The 17565-nt window shown below is 41.5% G+C and overlaps 5 non-coding genes across 5 annotated transcripts; 1 reads left to right on the top strand and 4 right to left on the bottom strand.

Annotated features, from left to right (window-relative positions):
• The first annotated feature begins 2810 nt into the window (after nt 1–2810).
• On the top strand, nt 2811–2924 carry LOC140276357 (U5 spliceosomal RNA). Its single transcript, XR_011908957.1, has one exon. It is a non-coding gene; the product is annotated as a U5 spliceosomal RNA (small nuclear RNA).
• A 3254-nt stretch (nt 2925–6178) lies between these two features.
• On the bottom strand, nt 6179–6362 carry LOC140276129 (U2 spliceosomal RNA). The gene has a single exon (XR_011908813.1). It is a non-coding gene; the product is annotated as a U2 spliceosomal RNA (small nuclear RNA).
• Nucleotides 6363–6670: 308 nt separating this feature from the next.
• On the bottom strand, nt 6671–6784 carry LOC140275786 (U5 spliceosomal RNA). Its single transcript, XR_011908502.1, has one exon. It is a non-coding gene; the product is annotated as a U5 spliceosomal RNA (small nuclear RNA).
• A 418-nt stretch (nt 6785–7202) lies between these two features.
• LOC140276128 (U2 spliceosomal RNA) lies at nt 7203–7386 on the bottom strand. Its single transcript, XR_011908812.1, has one exon. It is a non-coding gene; the product is annotated as a U2 spliceosomal RNA (small nuclear RNA).
• A 308-nt stretch (nt 7387–7694) lies between these two features.
• Nucleotides 7695–7808, bottom strand: LOC140275785 (U5 spliceosomal RNA). The gene has a single exon (XR_011908501.1). It is a non-coding gene; the product is annotated as a U5 spliceosomal RNA (small nuclear RNA).
• Nucleotides 7809–17565: the final 9757 nt, after the last annotated feature.

Here is a 17565-nt window from a genome sequence, read left to right as displayed (position 1 = left end):
CACAGCCGAACAACTCCGCTCCCGCATTTGATGGTGTATAGTCGGGCATTCTCACCCTTTCTCATCAGCTTTTTGCAAATTATGATCTGACATTCACACCTACTTGCAGTCGAACAGCTCTGCTCCCGCTTTTGATTATGTTTGGTTGGATATTCGAACCTTTTCTTAACTGCTTTTTACCAACTATGGTTGGACATTCACACCTTCTTACAGCAGAACACCTCCGCTCCCTGTTTTGATTATGTATGGTTTGACATTCGCACCTTCTCTCACCCGCCTTTTACTATGGTCGGCCATTCACAGCTTCCTCTCCACCATACTTGTATGGTGGGATATTCACACCCACTTGCATCCGAAGACCTCCGCCCCCACTTTTGTTGATATTTAGTCGGTCATTCGCACCTTACCCGCTTTTGGCAAACTATGGCCTTCTTGCAGCCAAACACCTCTGATCTCGCTTTTGATGATGTAAGGTTGGGCATTCAGACCTTGCTTCACCTGCTTTTCACCAAATATAGTCGGACATTCACACCTTCTTGCAGCCGAACACTTCCGCTTTTAGTGTTCTATGAGGCATTCACATATTTTTTTTCACCGTATTTTATAGATTATGGTTGGAAATTCTCACCCACTCTCATCCGAAGACCTCTCCTCCCGCTTTTGTTAATATATAGTCGGGCATTCGAACTTTTTCTTACCTGCTTTTTACAAATTATGGTCGAACATTCACACCTACTTGCAGCTGAATACTTCCGCTCCACCTTTTAGGTATGTTTGGTTGGCATTTGCACCTCTTTTTATACTGATTGCTGAAGATTAAGTTGTTCTTTCTCAAACTACAAATTTTTTTTAATTGTTGAAACTTGATTTGAAGTGGATAAATAAGGAGGACAAACAGTTTTAAGTCAGGCTGATAGAAGGAATTAATTTTATAGCAAAATCTGTATTTTGTCATATGTCGAGAGATGCTTATTGCTGAAGAAGTTCTTTCTCATTCTACAAAGTACAACGTTGTTTATCGTTGAAACTTGATTAGACATGAATAAATATGAAGGACAAAGCAGTCTTAACTTGGTTTGAGTTAATGAATTCGTTTTATAGGAGAATCCGAATTCGTGCATAACTCATAAAATAGAGCTTATTTTCGGATTCCTGAAGAATGAGTCTGGTTCTTTCTCATAATACAAAGTTTGTTGTTTATTGTTGAAACTTCATCAGAAGTGAAGAAATAAATGAATGCCTATCAACAAATGTGGGATCTAAACTCTAGTGCTTCCTCTAAAATAATTTCCTTTCACAATTTAGAAATGTGTGTGTGTAAGTCACAACACCCGTGACACCAAAACGGCTTTCTTTTCTCTACACTCTGCACTATGAGCACACACACCAAATCAGAAAGGCTTTTTTCTCTCTTTTCTACATTATGGACTGTGGGGACACAAAACCGCTCTCTCTCTTTTTTTTTTTTTATCGTGTGCCAGGGCGTTGTCTCACGTATTAGATTATGCTTAAGATACGACTGGGTTTATCAGTCACATCAGAATCCATACATACTGATCCTCCCGTAATAAAATGGTCGGATCTTATCAAACACACTTTGTTTCTTGTGACAATCAAGTCAGCGAAACAGCGTATACACGTCAAGACACTGAATCAAGTTTGCCACAAGAACTCATAAGTTTGGCAGTATTGCTCTGCCGTCAGCAATCATACACCCATTTTATTTTCGTGAGACATGTGCAAGCACCTGTTCATCTACTGTTCTATCAATATGAATTAGTGATCTATTATCAATAAGGATACTTCTACAACTACTATCAAAGTATGTCCGGACTTCTTATGTTGTCAGTTGCTATATATGAATAAGTGGGTAGCTACTGACAAGCATTAAGCATGTCACACAGCCCAAACATATAACATTTCAGGACACACCACACAGTTAACAACCACAGTGAAGCGTGTCAAAGCCCAAACATGTAACATTCAACAGGACACTTACACAACACATTCAAATCAAACAGTCAGACAACATACAAGAACATATACCCCAGCCGGCATTGCTCCCTGCCTATTTTCGTACAGCACACTATGTGTGCGCACACCTTTATTCACAAACTCTTCAACTTATACTCTTTTACCGAAGCTGCTACAGCTCGATTGGCCGAATACCCTTTGATCCTATTTCGGTGAATTTGACATCTGCCTTACATATAACAGATTAGCGGTTTAGCAGTTTTAATTTAGTATGAGTGAAGGAATTCATTTTATAGCAAAATCCGAAATCGTGAAGAACTCATGAAAGTAAGCTTATTCTCGGATTCCTGAAACTTTAGATTTGCTCTTTCTTTTACTGCAAAGTACAACGTTGTTTTTTTTGTTTAAATCTTTCTAGACATGGTAAATATTAAGGACAAAGCAGTTTTCACATAGTTTGAGTGAAGGAATTAATTTTATGGATAAAATCCCAAGAGTCTGCTGAGAAAAGAGAGTGAATGCGAAGTAGACTTTAACACGGCTATGGGAGCGAGCCGAGTGTGGGCTAACCGGGAGAATTGCTTGAAAGAAACGCGACACCGAATGAGCGATCAGAACAAAGCCTCAATACGGGATTCTCGTGGTGTTTTTGTTGCTGCCTTGTCTTTTGCACAGAGTAAAAGACAAGGCAGCCATCGAATAGGGCCCGATTGTTCCTAGTTGGTCAGCCGAGGAGCAGGGGGGGGGGGCAAGCGTCTCAACCAAGCAAAGCTCACCATGGGGAAGGTGGCTATGCCAACAAGCCTGATGCCCTGCTCCCGCAGTGACGGATAATCGTACTCTGGTTTCTCTTCATAACGTACAAGTCTTTCGCCTTTTACTAAAGATTTCTGTGGAGAGCAGCACTAATGAGTTGTTTCTATTTTTGGCAGGCTTTACCTTTGCGGGTGAAGCCCTTTCTGTCTGTGCAAAAGAAATCTTCTTACTGTGCAGAGTGACTTCTCTGAGTAGAGTCGCCTTACTTGTTGCGACTGTGCCGATGTTCGAAGCTGGAGTGCAAAGTTGTTGCTTGAATGGTGCTTGCTGGAGCATGCGGGAGTGCAAAGTTATACCATTTAAAAGGGCTGAAGAGTGCTCAGTGCAGCGGGTGGGCGACACTCTGGCCACCTTGAAAACCGAGGTTACATCCACTACCAGGGGCAGCCCAAGTTCTGCCGCAAGTGTGGTGAGCATGGGCACCTGGTTGAGGCTTGTACCAAGGTGTTATGTGGGAAGAGCAGAGAAATTGGGCAAACTTTTGGAGAGTGTCCAAATGGCAGGAAATGTAATCTCTGTGGAGAATTAAATCACCTCTTCAGAGATTGCCCTAAATCTTTTGCCAACAAATTAAAGACGGTAAAGCCACAGTCAAGCCAACAAAGAGAAGGACCAAAGGTGGCAGTTGGTGAACAAAGTGAAGAGGTTGACCCAATAAATTCAAACTTCCCGCCAAAAGCTTGGATTGGAAGTGAGGAGCAAAAAGGGGAGGGGCCTGTAGAGGCCTCACCACTCAGTGTTGAAGTCTGTGAGAATTCACAGGCAGAGGGTGGAGCTACGCTAAATGAGGAGGAAGAGCAGACAGGTGAGTCTAGTGAAGATACTCACCTCCCCGAAGGTCAACAGCCGAAGAGGACGGCATCTGAGCCTCTGATTCCCCAGTGGTATCAGAGAAGAGGGGAAGGGTTAGGTCCCTTTCAGACAGTTCTTCAGTGGAAGAACCTAGAGTCTTCCCCTCCGACTCACGAAATGAGGTCTCCTTTTTAACTTCAGCTCTGCAATCAACCCCCAGGGACTCAAAGTTAAATGCAACATTGCGTCAGAGGCCAACACCGAGAGTCCGAAAAGGAAATATAGATCACCCTACTCACTTTTCACCTAAAGAAATGAAGGAAGAGCTAGTTTCCCAAGAAATAACCTGTGTGTAATTTGTTTTGATAACTTAGAAAAACGAAAATGACATACCTACTTTCCTTTATGCTTTTAATGGTTCTCACCTTCTCAACACTAAATGTGAGAAGTGTGAAATCAAAGACAAGAGCCCAGAGTATTTTATCCTTCTTAGACTCCATTAAATCAGATGTGTTTTTAATACAAGAATGTGGACTACCTTTTTTAAAAAACCATAGACAATGGGAGGAAATGTGGCCCCATTTATCGATATGGAGTGGCTCAAATCAAAATAAAAATGATGGTGTGGCCATTCTAATTAAAAATCCGCATGTTCTGGTGAAAGGTAGCACAGTGGTGAGAGACGGACGGGCACTTTTAGCACACTTGAATTTTATGGGGCAAGACTTTAACCTCTTAAATATTTATGGTTTCAATGGAAAAAATGAAAGGTATGACCTTTTAGAAGATATACAGCTTTACATGCTAGGGCAAGTACCTTTAGTTGTAGGAGGGGATTTTAACTGTATCTTGAGCAGGAAAGATAGAAAAAGAGCAGGGGTAGATTTTAAAGTGGATAAGACTTCGAATTTACTTCAGGGCATATGCAGGGATTTTAAGCTTACTGACTGTTTTAAAACCATGCATCCCAGAGAGGAGGGCTTCACCTGGTTTAGTCATGATGGCACCAGAGCCTCTCGCATTGATTATTTCTTTACTAGAGATTGCCCACCCACTGATGTTAGATTAACCCCTGTTTTCTTTTCAGACCACCTTATGCTCTCCTGCACCCTTTCACCCCCTTCTGGTGTGACGGTAGGAAGTGGTCTGTGGAAACTCAACTGTTCCCTGTTGGAGGATGAAATCATAGTCAGTCAGTACAGGGAATGTTATAAAGAGTGGCAGACCCTTCAAGACCTCTACGAAACACATGCACAATGGTGGGAAATGGTGAAGGAAACGACCCAGACTTTTTTTAAACAGCAAGGTAAACGTAAAAAAAGGAAAGAGAATAGATGTATGATGGGACTACATAAACGCTTACAGCGCTACTTTAAACTAAATCAGTGTGGCATAGACTTTAAAGAAGAAATCAAAGATGTCAAAAAGGAAATGTCAGTTTTAGCAGAAATAAAGAGTAAAGGAATTTTTGTAAGAAGCAGGGAGCAGGAAATTGAGGAAGGTGAAAAAGAAAGAAAGTTATAAATAAAAAGGAGTGTATTCAAAATCTAAAAAGAGAAGATGGGTTTTTAACAAAATCCACACAAGAGATGATTGAAACTGTACATACCTTTTATAGTAACATGTACAAAGAGAAACCAGTGCACTTGGAAACATCGGCAGAAATCTTAAAATTCGTTGACAAAACCGTAAAAGAGAATGCACACTTGACACAGAATTTTACTGCTTTAGAGTTAAAAAAAATGCCTAACAGGTTTTAAGAGAAGTCGAGCTCCGGGTTTAGACGGGCTTCCTGCAGAATTCTATCTGACCTATTGGGACCTTTTATCATCAGACATTTTAGATGTTTTTAAAGATTTTGAAAAACTCGACCGACTGCCTGACAGTTTTAGAGTGGGAATAGTGACTCTACTTTATAAAAAAAATGATAAGACTGACCTAAAGAATTGGAGGCCCATCACACTTTTAAACTTTGACTGTAAACTTTTTAGCAAGGTTTTAGCGACACGGATGTCCTCTGTTTTAGAGGAGGTAATTCACCCAGACCAAGCTTGTGCCATCTCAGGGAGACAACTCACCGACAGCCTCGTACTGATTCGAGACATCATTGATTACGCTAGAGACAGAAACACCCGGCTTGTCATCTTAAATTTAGACTTTGAAAAAACATTTGATCGGGTCTCGCATCAATATCTCTTTCAGGTGTTGCAGCCATCGAAAAGGGCCCGATTGTTCCTACTTGGTGAGCTTTGCTTGGTTGAGACGCTTCCCCCCCCCCCCCCCCCCCCCCGCTCCTCGGCTGACCAAGTAGAAACAATCTACTCGATGGCTGCCTTGTCTTTTACTCTGTGCAAAAGACAAGGCAGCCACAAACACCACGGGAACACCGTATTGAGGCTTTGTTCTGACCACTCATTCGGTGTCGCGTTTCTTTCAAGCAATTCTCCCGGTTAGCCTGCACTCGGCTCGCTCCCAGAGCCGTGTTAAAGTCCACTTCGCATTCACTCTCTTTTCTCAGCAGATTAAAAGAAAGTTTCATCTTGGGCTCCCTGAAACTTCCATCCTGCACCGCTGTTTGCTTTTTCACAAGAGCAGAGGAGAGCGCACCGTTCCCAGCGGCACTGCAGTACCGGGTCGAGGCTTGGAGTGAACGGAGCAAGCTTCTTTTTCAACTCCTATTCTTAAAAATCCATTTAATATGTTGTCCTCGTATAGAGGACATATTAAACTGATAAGAACGGATACTACACTTGATCTTAGCCAAAAGGCCGAGAAGCGATAACTGTCCACTGTTTCAGGTCCGAGGGCCCTTGCTGGCACAATGCGCACTTGTAGCAGTGTTCTTTTTATGGCCATAGGTGGCCAGAGTGTCACGTTGCACCTCCGCCCACCCGCTGCACTGAGCACTCTTCAGCCCTTTTAAATGGTATAACTTTGCACTCCCGCATGCTCCAGCAAGCACCATTCAAGCAACAACTTTGCACTCCAGCTTCGAACATCGGCACAGTCGCAACAAGTAAGGCGACTCTACTCAGAGAAGTCACTCTGCAAAGTAGCAAGATTTCTTTTGCACAGACAGAAAGGGCTTCACCCGCAAAGGTAAAGCCTGCCAATAATAGAAACAACTCATTAGTTCTGCTCTCCACGGAAGTCTTTAGTAAAAGGCGAAAGACTTGTATGTTATGAAGAGAAACCAGAGTACGATTATCCGTCACTGCGGGAGCAGGGCATCAGGCTAGTTGGTATAGCCACCTTCCCCATGGTGAGCTTTGCTTGGTTGAGACGCTTGCCCCCCCCCCCCCCCTTGCTCCTCGGCTGACCAAGTAGGAACAATCGGGCCCTATTCGATGGCTGCCTTGTCTTTTACTCTATGCAAAAGACAAGGCAGCAACAAAAACACCACGAGAATCCCGTATTGAGGCTTTGTTCTGACCTCTCATTCGGTGTCGCGTTTCTTTCAAGCAATTCTCCCGGTTAGCCGACACTCGGCTCGCTCCCAGAGCTGTGTTAAAGTCTACTTCGCATTCACTCTCTTTTCTCAGCAGATTAAAAGAAAGTTTCATCTTGGGCTCCCTGAAACTTCCATCCTGCACCGCTGTTTGCTTTTTCACAAGAGCAGAGGAGAGCGCACCGTTCCCAGCGGCACTGCAGTACCGGGTCGAGGCTTGGAGTGAACGGAGCAAGCTTCTTTTTCAACTCCTATTCTTAAAAATCCATTTAATATGTTGTCCTCGTATAGAGGACATATTAAACTGATAAGAACGGATACTACACTTGATCTTAGCCAAAAGGCCGAGAAGCGATAACTGTCCACTGTTTCAGGTCCGAGGGCCCTTGCTGGCACAATGCGCACTTGTAGCAGTGTTCTTTTTATGGCCATAGGTGGCCAGAGTGTCACGTTGCACCTCCGCCCACCCGCTGCACTGAGCACTCTTCAGCCCTTTTAAATGGTATAACTTTGCACTCCCGCATGCTCCAGCAAGCACCATTCAAGCAACAACTTTGCACTCCAGCTTCGAACATCGGCACAGTCGCAACAAGTAAGGCGACTCTACTCAGAGAAGTCACTCTGCAAAGTAGCAAGATTTCTTTTGCACAGACAGAAAGGGCTTCACCCGCAAAGGTAAAGCCTGCCAATAATAGAAACAACTCATTAGTTCTGCTCTCCACGGAAGTCTTTAGTAAAAGGCGAAAGACTTGTATGTTATGAAGAGAAACCAGAGTACGATTATCCGTCACTGCGGGAGCAGGGCATCAGGCTAGTTGGTATAGCCACCTTCCCCATGGTGAGCTTTGCTTGGTTGAGACGCTTGCCCCCCCCCCCCCTTGCTCCTCGGCTGACCAAGTAGGAACAATCGGGCCCTATTCGATGGCTGCCTTGTCTTTTACTCTATGCAAAAGACAAGGCAGCAACAAAAACACCACGAGAATCCCGTATTGAGGCTTTGTTCTGACCTCTCATTCGGTGTCGCGTTTCTTTCAAGCAATTCTCCCGGTTAGCCGACACTCGGCTCGCTCCCATAGCCGTGTTAAAGTCTACTTCGCATTCACTCTCTTTTCTCTGCAGACTCTTGGGATTTTATCTATAAAATTAATTCCTTCACTCAAACTATGTGAAAACTGCTTTGTCGTTCATATTTACCATGTCTAGAAAGATTTAAACAAAAAAAACAACTTTGTACTTTGCAGTAAAAGAAAGAGCAAATCTAAAGTTTCAGGAATCCGAGAATAAGCTTACTTTCATGAGTGCTTCACGATTTCGGATTTTGCTATAAAATGAATTCCTTCACTCAAACTAAATTAAAACTGCTAAACCGCTAATCTGTTACATGTAAGGCAGATGTCAAATTCACCGAAATAGGATCTAAGGGTATTCGGCCAATCGAGCTGTAGCAGCTTCGGTAAAAGAGTATAAGTTGAAGAGTTTGTGAATAAAGGTGTGCGCACACATAGTGAGCTGTACAAAAATAGGCAGGGAGCAATGCCGGCTGGGGTATATGTTCTTGTATGTTGTCTGACTGTTTGATTTGAATGTGTTGTGTAAGTGTCCTGTTGAATGTTTGGGCTTTGACACTTCACTGTGGTTGTTAACTGTGTGGTGTGTCCTGAAATGTTATATGTTTGGGCTGTGTGACATGCTTAATGCTTGTCAGTAGCTACCCACTTATTCATATATAGCAACTGACAACATAAGAAGTCTGGACATACTTTGATAGTAGTTGTAGAAGTATCCTTATTGATAATAGATAAACTAATTCATAGTGATAGAACAGTAGATGAACAGGTGCCTGCACGTCTCACGAAAATAAAATGGGTGTATGATTGCTGACGGCAGAGCAATACTGCCAAACTTATGAGTTCTTGTGGCAAACTTGATTCAGTGTCTTGACATGTATACGCTGTTTCGCTGACTTGATTGTCACAAGAAACAAAGTGTGTTTGATAAGATCCGACCATTTTATTACGGGAGGATCAGTATGTATGGATTCTGATGTGACTGATAAACCCATTCGTATCTTAAGCATAATCTAATACGTGAGACAACGCCCTGGCACACAATCAAAAAAAAAAGAGAGAGCGGTTTTGTGTCCCCACAGTCCATAATGTAGAAAAGAGAGAAAAAAGCCTTTCTGATTTGGTGTGTGTGCTCATAGTGCAGAGTGTAGAGAAAAGAGAGAAAAGAAAGCCGTTTTGGTGTCACGGGTGTTGTGACTTACACACACACATTTCTGAATTGAGAAAAGAAATTATTTTAGAGGAAACAGTAGAGTTTAGATCCCACATTTGTTGATAGGCATTCATTTATTTCTTCACTTCTGATGAAGTTTCAACAATAAACAACAAACTTTGTATTATGAGAAAGAACCAGACTCATTCTTCAGGAATCCGAAAATAAGCTCTATTTTATGAGTTATGCACGAATTCGGATTCTCCTATAAAACGAATTCATTAACTCAAACCAAGTTAAGACTGCTTTGTCCTTCATATTTATTCATGTCTAATCAAGTTTCAACGATAAACAACGTTGTACTTTGTAGAATGAGAAAGAACTTCTTCAGCAATAAGCATCTCTCGACATATGACGAAATACAGATTTTGCTATAAAATTAATACCTTCTATCAGCCTGACTTAAAACTGTTTGTCCTCCTTATTTATCCACTTCAAATCAAGTTTCAACAATTAAAAAAAATTTGTAGTTTGAGAAAGAACAACTTAATCTTCAGCAATCAGTATAAAAAGAGGTGCAAATGCCAACCAAACATACCTAAAAGGTGGAGCGGAAGTATTCAGCTGCAAGTAGGTGTGAATGTTCGACCATAATTTGTAAAAAGCGGGTAAGAAAAGGTTCGAATGCCCGACTATATATTAACAAAAGCGGGAGGAGAGGTCTTCGGATGAGAGTGGGTGAGAATTTCCAACCATAATCTATAAAATACGGTGAAAAAAAATATGTGAATGCCTCATAGAACACTAAAAGCGGAAGTGTTCGGCTGCAAGAAGGTGTGAATGTCCGACTATATTTGGTGAAAAGCAGGTGAAGCAAGGTCTGAATGCCCAACCTTACATCATCAAAAGCAGGAGTGCATGTGTTCGGCTACAAGAAGGTGTGAACGTCCAACCAAAGTTTGTAAAAAGCAGTTAAGAAAAGGTTCGAATATCCAACCATACATAATCAAAAGCGGGAGCAGAGCTGTTCGACTGCAAGTAGGTGTGAATGTCAGATCATAATTTGCAAAAAGCTGATGAGAAAGGGTGAGAATTCCCGACTATACACCATCAAATCCGGTAGCGGAGTTGTTCGGCTGTGAGTAGGTGTGAATCTCCAACCATAATTGCTGAAAAATGTGTTAGAAAAGGTAAAAATGCCGGTCCATACATAATCAAAATCGGGAGAGGTGGTGTTCAGTTGCAAGAAGGTCTAAATGTCCATCAATAATTGCTAGAAAACATGAAAGAAAATTTTCGAAAATCAAACCACACATGATCATAAGTGGGAGCGGAGTTGTTCGGCTGTGAGTAGGTTTGAATGTCCGACCATAATTGCTGAAAAATGTGTTAGAAAAGGTAAGAATGCCGGTCCATACATCATCAAAAGCGAGAGAGGTTGTGTTCGGCTGCAAGTAGGTGTGAATGTCCAGCCATAATTACTCACAAACGGGTAAGAAAAGGTAGTATTGCCAGACCATATATGATCAAAACAGGGAGCGGAGGTGGTTCAGCTGCAAGAAGGTTTGAATGTCCGACTAAAGTTCAAATATATTAACAAAAGCGGGAGGAGAGGTCTTCGGATGAGAGTGGTTGAAAATTTCCAACCATAATGTATAAAATGCGGTGAAAAAAAGGTGTGATGGAACACTAAAAGGTGGAGCGGAAGTGTTCGGCTGCAAGAAGGTGTGAATGTCCGACTATATTTGGTGAAAAGCAGGTGAAGCAAGGTCTGAATGCCCAACCTTACATCATCAAAAGCGAGAAAAGAGGTGTTTGGCTGCAAGAAGGCCATAGTTTGCCAAAAGCGGGTAAGGTGCGAATGTCCGACTAAATATCAACAAAATTTGGGGCGGAGGTCTTCGGATGCAAGTGGGTGTGAATGTCCGACTATATTTGGTGAAAAGCAGGTGAAGCAAGGTCTGAATGCCCAACCTTACATCATCAAAAGCGAGATCAGAGGTTTTTGGCTGCAAGAAGGCCATAGTTTGCCAAAAGCGGGTAAGGTGCGAATGACCGACTAAATATCAACAAAAGTGGGGGCGGAGGTCTTCGGATGCAAGTGGGTGTGAATATCCCACCATACAAGTATGGTGGAGAGGAAGCTGTGAATGGCCGACCATAGTAAAAGGCGGGTGAGAGAAGGTGCGAATGTCAAACCATACATAATCAAAACAGGGAGCGGAGGTGTTCTGCTGTAAGAAGGTGTGAATGTCCAACCATAGTTGGTAAAAAGCGGGTAAGAAAAGGTTAAAATACCCGACTGTACACAATCAATAGCGGGAGCGGAGTTGTTCGGCTACTAAAAGGTGTGAAAGTCCGACCATGGTTTGTAAAAAGCGGGTAAGAAAAGGTGCGAATGCCCGACAATGTATGATCAAAAGAGGGAGTGGAGGTTTTCGGCTGCAAGAAGGTCTGAATGTCCAACCATAATTTGTAAAAACCGGGGAAGAAAAGGCTCGAAAGCCCGACTATACACCATCAAAAGTGGGAGCGGAGGTGTTCAGCTGCAAGACGGTCTGAATGTCCATCAATAATTGCTAGAAAACATGAAAGAAAATTTTCGAATATCAAACTGCACATGATCATAAGCGGGAGAGGAGGTGTTCAGCTGCAAGGTGTGAATGTCCACCCATAATTCCTGAAAAATGGGAAAAAAAAAGGTGTGAATGCCCAACCATACATCATCAAAAGCAGGAGTGGAAGTGTTCGGCTACAAGAAGGTGTGAACGTCCAACCAAAATATGTAAAAAGAAGTTAAGAAAAGGTTAGAATATCCAACCAAACATAATCAAAAGCGGGAGCAGAGCTGTTCGACTGCAAGTAGGTGTGAATGTCAGATCATAATTTGCAAAAAGCTGATGAGAAAGGGTGAGAATGCCCGACTATACATCATCAAATGCGGGAGCGGAGTTGTTCGGCTGTGAGTAGGTGTGAATCTCCGACCATAATTGCTGAAAAATGTGTTAGAAAAGGTAAAAATGCCGGTCCATACATCATCAAAAGCGAGAGAGGTTGTGTTCGACTGCAAGTAGGTGTGAATGTCCAGCCATAATTACTCACAAACGTGTAAGAAAAGGTAGTAGCCAGACCATATATGATCAAAACAGGGAGCGGAGGTGGTTCAGCTGCAAGAAGGTTTGAATGTCCGACTAAAGTTCAAATATATTAACAAAAGCGGGAGGAGAGGTCTTCGGATGAGAGTGGTTGAAAATTTCCAACCATAATGTATAAAATGCGGTGAAAAAAAGGTGTGATGGAACACTAAAAGGTGGAGCGGAAGTGTTCGGCTGCAAGAAGGTGTGAATGTCCGACTATATTTGGTGAAAAGCAGGTGAAGCAAGGTCTGAATGCCCAACCTTACATCATCAAAAGCGAGAAAAGAGGTGTTTGGCTGCAAGAAGGCCATAGTTTGCCAAAAGCGGGTAAGGTGCGAATGTCCGACTAAATATCAACAAAATTTGGGGCGGAGGTCTTCGGATGCAAGTGGGTGTGAATGTCCGACTATATTTGGTGAAAAGCAGGTGAAGCAAGGTCTGAATGCCCAACCTTACATCATCAAAAGCGAGATCAGAGGTTTTTGGCTGCAAGAAGGCCATAGTTTGCCAAAAGCGGGTAAGGTGCGAATGACCGACTAAATATCAACAAAAGTGGGGGCGGAGGTCTTCGGATGCAAGTGGGTGTGAATATCCCACCATACAAGTATGGTGGAGAGGAAGCTGTGAATGGCCGACCATAGTAAAAGGCGGGTGAGAGAAGGTGCGAATGTCAAACCATACATAATCAAAACAGGGAGCGGAGGTGTTCTGCTGTAAGAAGGTGTGAATGTCCAACCATAGTTGGTAAAAAGCGGGTAAGAAAAGGTTAAAATACCCGACTGTACACAATCAATAGCGGGAGCGGAGTTGTTCGGCTACTAAAAGGTGTGAAAGTCCGACCATGGTTTGTAAAAAGCGGGTAAGAAAAGGTGCGAATGCCCGACAATGTATGATCAAAAGAGGGAGTGGAGGTTTTCGGCTGCAAGAAGGTCTGAATGTCCAACCATAATTTGTAAAAACCGGGGAAGAAAAGGCTCGAAAGCCCGACTATACACCATCAAAAGTGGGAGCGGAGGTGTTCAGCTGCAAGACGGTCTGAATGTCCATCAATAATTGCTAGAAAACATGAAAGAAAATTTTCGAATATCAAACTGCACATGATCATAAGCGGGAGAGGAGGTGTTCAGCTGCAAGAAGGTGTGAATGTCTACCCATAATTACTGAAAAATGGGTAAGAAAAGGTGCGAATGCCTAACCATACATCATCAAAATAGGGAGCGGAGGTGTTCCGCTGTAAGACGGTGTGAATGTCCGACCATAGATGGTAAAAAGCGGGTAAGAAAAGGTTAAATTACCCGACTGTACACAATCAAAAGAGGGAGCGGAGTTGTTCAGCTAAGAGAAGGTGTGAAAGTCCGACCTTGGTTTGTAAAAAGCGGGTAAGAAAAAGTTCATATGCCCGAATATACACCATCAAAAGCGGAAGCAGAGGTGTTCGGCTGCAAGATATTGTGAACGTCCGACCAAAGTTTGTAAAAAGCAGTTAAGAAAAGGTTCGAATATCTAACCATACATAATCAAAAGCGGGAGCAGAGCTGTTCGACTGCAAGTAGGTGTGAATGTCAGATCATAATTTGCAAAAAGCTGATGAGAAAGGGTCAGAATGCCCGACTATACACCATCAAATGCGGTAGCGGAGTTGTTCGGCTGTGAGTAGGTGTGAATCTCCAACCATAATTGCTGAAAAATGTGTTAGAAAAGGTAAAAATGCCGGTCCATACATCATCAAAATCGGGAGAGGTGGTGTTCAGCTGCAAGAAGGTCTAAATGTCCATCAATAATTGCTAGAAAACATAAAGAAAATTTTCGAAAATCAAACCACACATGATCATAAGTGGGAGAGGAGGTGTTCAGCTGCAAGACGGTGTGAATGTCCACCCATAATACCTGAAAAATGGGTAAAAAAAAGGTGCGAATGCCCAACCATACATCATCAAAAGCAGGAGTGCATGTGTTCGGCTACAAGAAGGTGTGAACGTCCAACCAAAGTTTGTAAAAAGCAGTTAAGAAAAGGTTCGAATATCATACCAAACATAATCAAAAGCAGGAGCAGAGCTGTTCGACTGCAAGTAGGTGTGAATGTCAGATCATAATTTGCAAAAAGGTGATGAGAAAGGGTGAGAATGCCCGACTATACACCATCAAATGCGGGAGCGGAGTTGTTCGGCTGTGAGTAGGTGTGAATCTCCGACCATAATTGCTGAAAAATGTGTTAGAAAAGGTAAGAATGCCGGTCCATACATCATCAAAAGCGAGAGAGGTTGTGTTCGGCTGCAAGTAGGTGTGACTGTCCAGCCAAATATTACTCACAAACGGGTAAGAAAAGGTACTATTGCCAGACCATATATGATCAAAACAGGGAGCGGAGGTGGTTCAGCTGCAAGAAGGTTTGAATGTCCGACTAAAGTTTGTAAAAAGCGGGTAAGACAAGGTGTGAATGCCCGACAATGTATGATCAAAAGAGGAGCGGAGGTTTTCGGCTGCAAGAAGGTCTGAATGTCCACCCATAATTACTGAAAAACGGGTAAGAAAAGGTGCGAAAGCCCAACCGCACATGATCATAAGTGGATGAGAAGGTGTTCGACTGCAAGTAGGTTTTAATGTAATCAATGTCTAGATAGATTTCAACAAAAAACAACGTTGTACTTTGCAGTAAAAGAAAGTGCACATCAAAAGTTTTAGGAATCCGAGAATAAGCTTATTTTCATGAGTTCTGCACGATTTCGGATTTTATGTATAAAATGAATTTCTTCACTCAAACTAAGTTAACACTGCTTTGTCCTTCATATGTACCCATTTCTACATATATTTCAAGCATAAACTTCCTCATATTACCCTGAATGAGAAAGAGCCACACTTGTGATTAAGCCATACCTCCCTTTTGAGGAGTTCTGCATGATTTGGGATTTTATCTATAAAATTAATTCCTTCACTCAAACTATGTTAAAATGGCTTTTACCTTCATATATATCAATGTCTCGATAGATTTAAACAAAAAAAAACAACGTTGTACTTTGCAATAAAAGAAAGAGCAAATCAAAAGTTTTAGGAATCCGAGAATAAGCTTATTTTCATGAGTTCTGCACGATTTCGGATTTTATGTATAAAATGAATTCATTCACTCAAACCAAGTTAAAACTGCTTTTTCCTTCATATTTATCAATGTCTAGATCGACTTCAACAAAGAACAACATTGTATTTTGCAGTAGATAGAAAGAGCAAAACTGAAGGATCAGGAATCCGAGAATAAGCTTCTTTTCATACGTTCTGCATGATTTGGGATTTTATGTATAAAATGAATTCCTTCACTCAAACTAAGTTAACACTGCTTTGTCCTTCATATGTACCCATTTCTACATATATTTCAAGCATAAACTTCCTCATATTACCCTGAATGAGAAAGAGCCACACTTGTGATTAAGCCATACCTCCCTTTTGAGGAGTTCTGCATGATTTGGGATTTTATCTATAAAATTAATTCCTTCACTCAAACTATGTTAAAACGGCTTTTACCTTCATATATATCAATGTCTCGATAGATTTAAACAAAAAAAAACAACGTTGTACTTTGCAATAAAAGAAAGAGCAAATCAAAAGTTTTAGGAATCCGAGAATAAGCTTATTTTCATGAGTTCTGCACGATTTCGGATTTTATGTATAAAATGAATTAATTCACTCAAACCAAGTTAAAACTGCTTTTTCCTTCATATTTATCAATGTCTAGATCGACTTCAACAAAGAACAACATTGTATTTTGCAGTAGAAGAAAGAGCAAAACTGAAGGATCAGGAATCCGAGAATAAGCTTCTTTTCATACGTTCTGCATGATATGGGATTTTATGTATAAAATGAATTCCTTCACTCAAACTAAGTTAACACTGCTTTGTCCTTCATATGTACCCATTTCTACATATATTTCAAGCATAAACTTCCTCATACTACCCTGAATGAGAAAGAACCACACTTGTGATTAAGCCATACGCCCCTTTTGAGGAGTTCTGCATGATTTGGGATTTTATCTATAAAATCAATTCCTTCACTCAAACTATGTTAAAACGGCTTTTACCTTCATATTTATCAATGTCTCGATAGATTTAAACAAAAAAAACAACGTTGTACTTTGCAGTAAAAGAAAGAGCTAATCAAAAGTTTTAGGAATCCGAGAATAAGCTTATTTATATGAGTTCTGCACGATTTCGGATTTTATGTATAAAATGAATTAATTCACTCAAACCAAGTTAAAACTGCTTTTTCCTTCATATTTATCAATGTCTAGATCGACTTCAACAAAGAACAACATTGTATTTTGCAGTAGAAGAAAGAGCAACACTGAAAGATCAGGAATCCGAGAATAAGCTTATTTTCTTATGGGCAAGTAGGAACTGCTTTGTCCTTCATATTTATCAATGTGTAGATGGATTTCAACTTCTTCTACTGCAAAGTCCAATGTTTTTCTTTGTAGAAGTCGATCTAGACATTGATGAATATGGAAGGACAAAGCAGTTTTAACTTGGTTTGAGCAAAGCAATTCATTTTATAGCAAAATCCGAAATCGTGCAGAACTCATGAAAGCAGGCTTATACTCGGATTCCTGAAACTAGATTTGCTCTTTCTTTTACTGCAAAGTACAACGTTGTTTTTTTGTTTAAATATTTCTAGACATGGTAAATATGAAGGACAAATCAGTTTTAACATAGTTTGAGTGAAGTAATGCATTTTATAAGCAAAATCCCAAATCATGCAGAACTCACGAAATGCTTTTTCTCGCTTTTCACTGCTTTTTACAAACTTTGGTCGGACGTTCACACCTTCTTGCATCCGAACACCTCCGCTTCCGCTTTTGATGATGTATATTCGGGCATTTGAACCTTTTTTTACCCGCTTTTTAAAAACCATTGTCGGACTTTCACACCTTCTTGCAGCCGAACACCACCTCTCCCGCTTTTGATGATGTATGGTCCAGTATTCTTACCTTTTCTAACACATTTTTCAGCAATTATGGTCGGACATTCACATCTACTCACAGCTGGACACCTCCGCTCCCGCTTTTGATCATACAATGTCGGGACATCGCTCCTTGTCTTACCAGCTTTTTACAAACTTTAGTCGAACATTCACACCTTCTTGCAGCTGAACACCTCCGCTCCCGCTTTTGATGATGTATAGTCGGGCTTTCGA

The sequence above is a fragment of the Leuresthes tenuis genome, unplaced genomic scaffold, assembly GCF_036924035.1.
Source record: "Leuresthes tenuis unplaced genomic scaffold, fLeuTen1.0.hap1 SCAF_18, whole genome shotgun sequence".
In the NCBI taxonomy this organism is placed as follows: Eukaryota; Metazoa; Chordata; class Actinopteri; order Atheriniformes; family Atherinopsidae; genus Leuresthes; species Leuresthes tenuis.
This window is presented reverse-complemented; position numbering and strand designations above follow the sequence as displayed.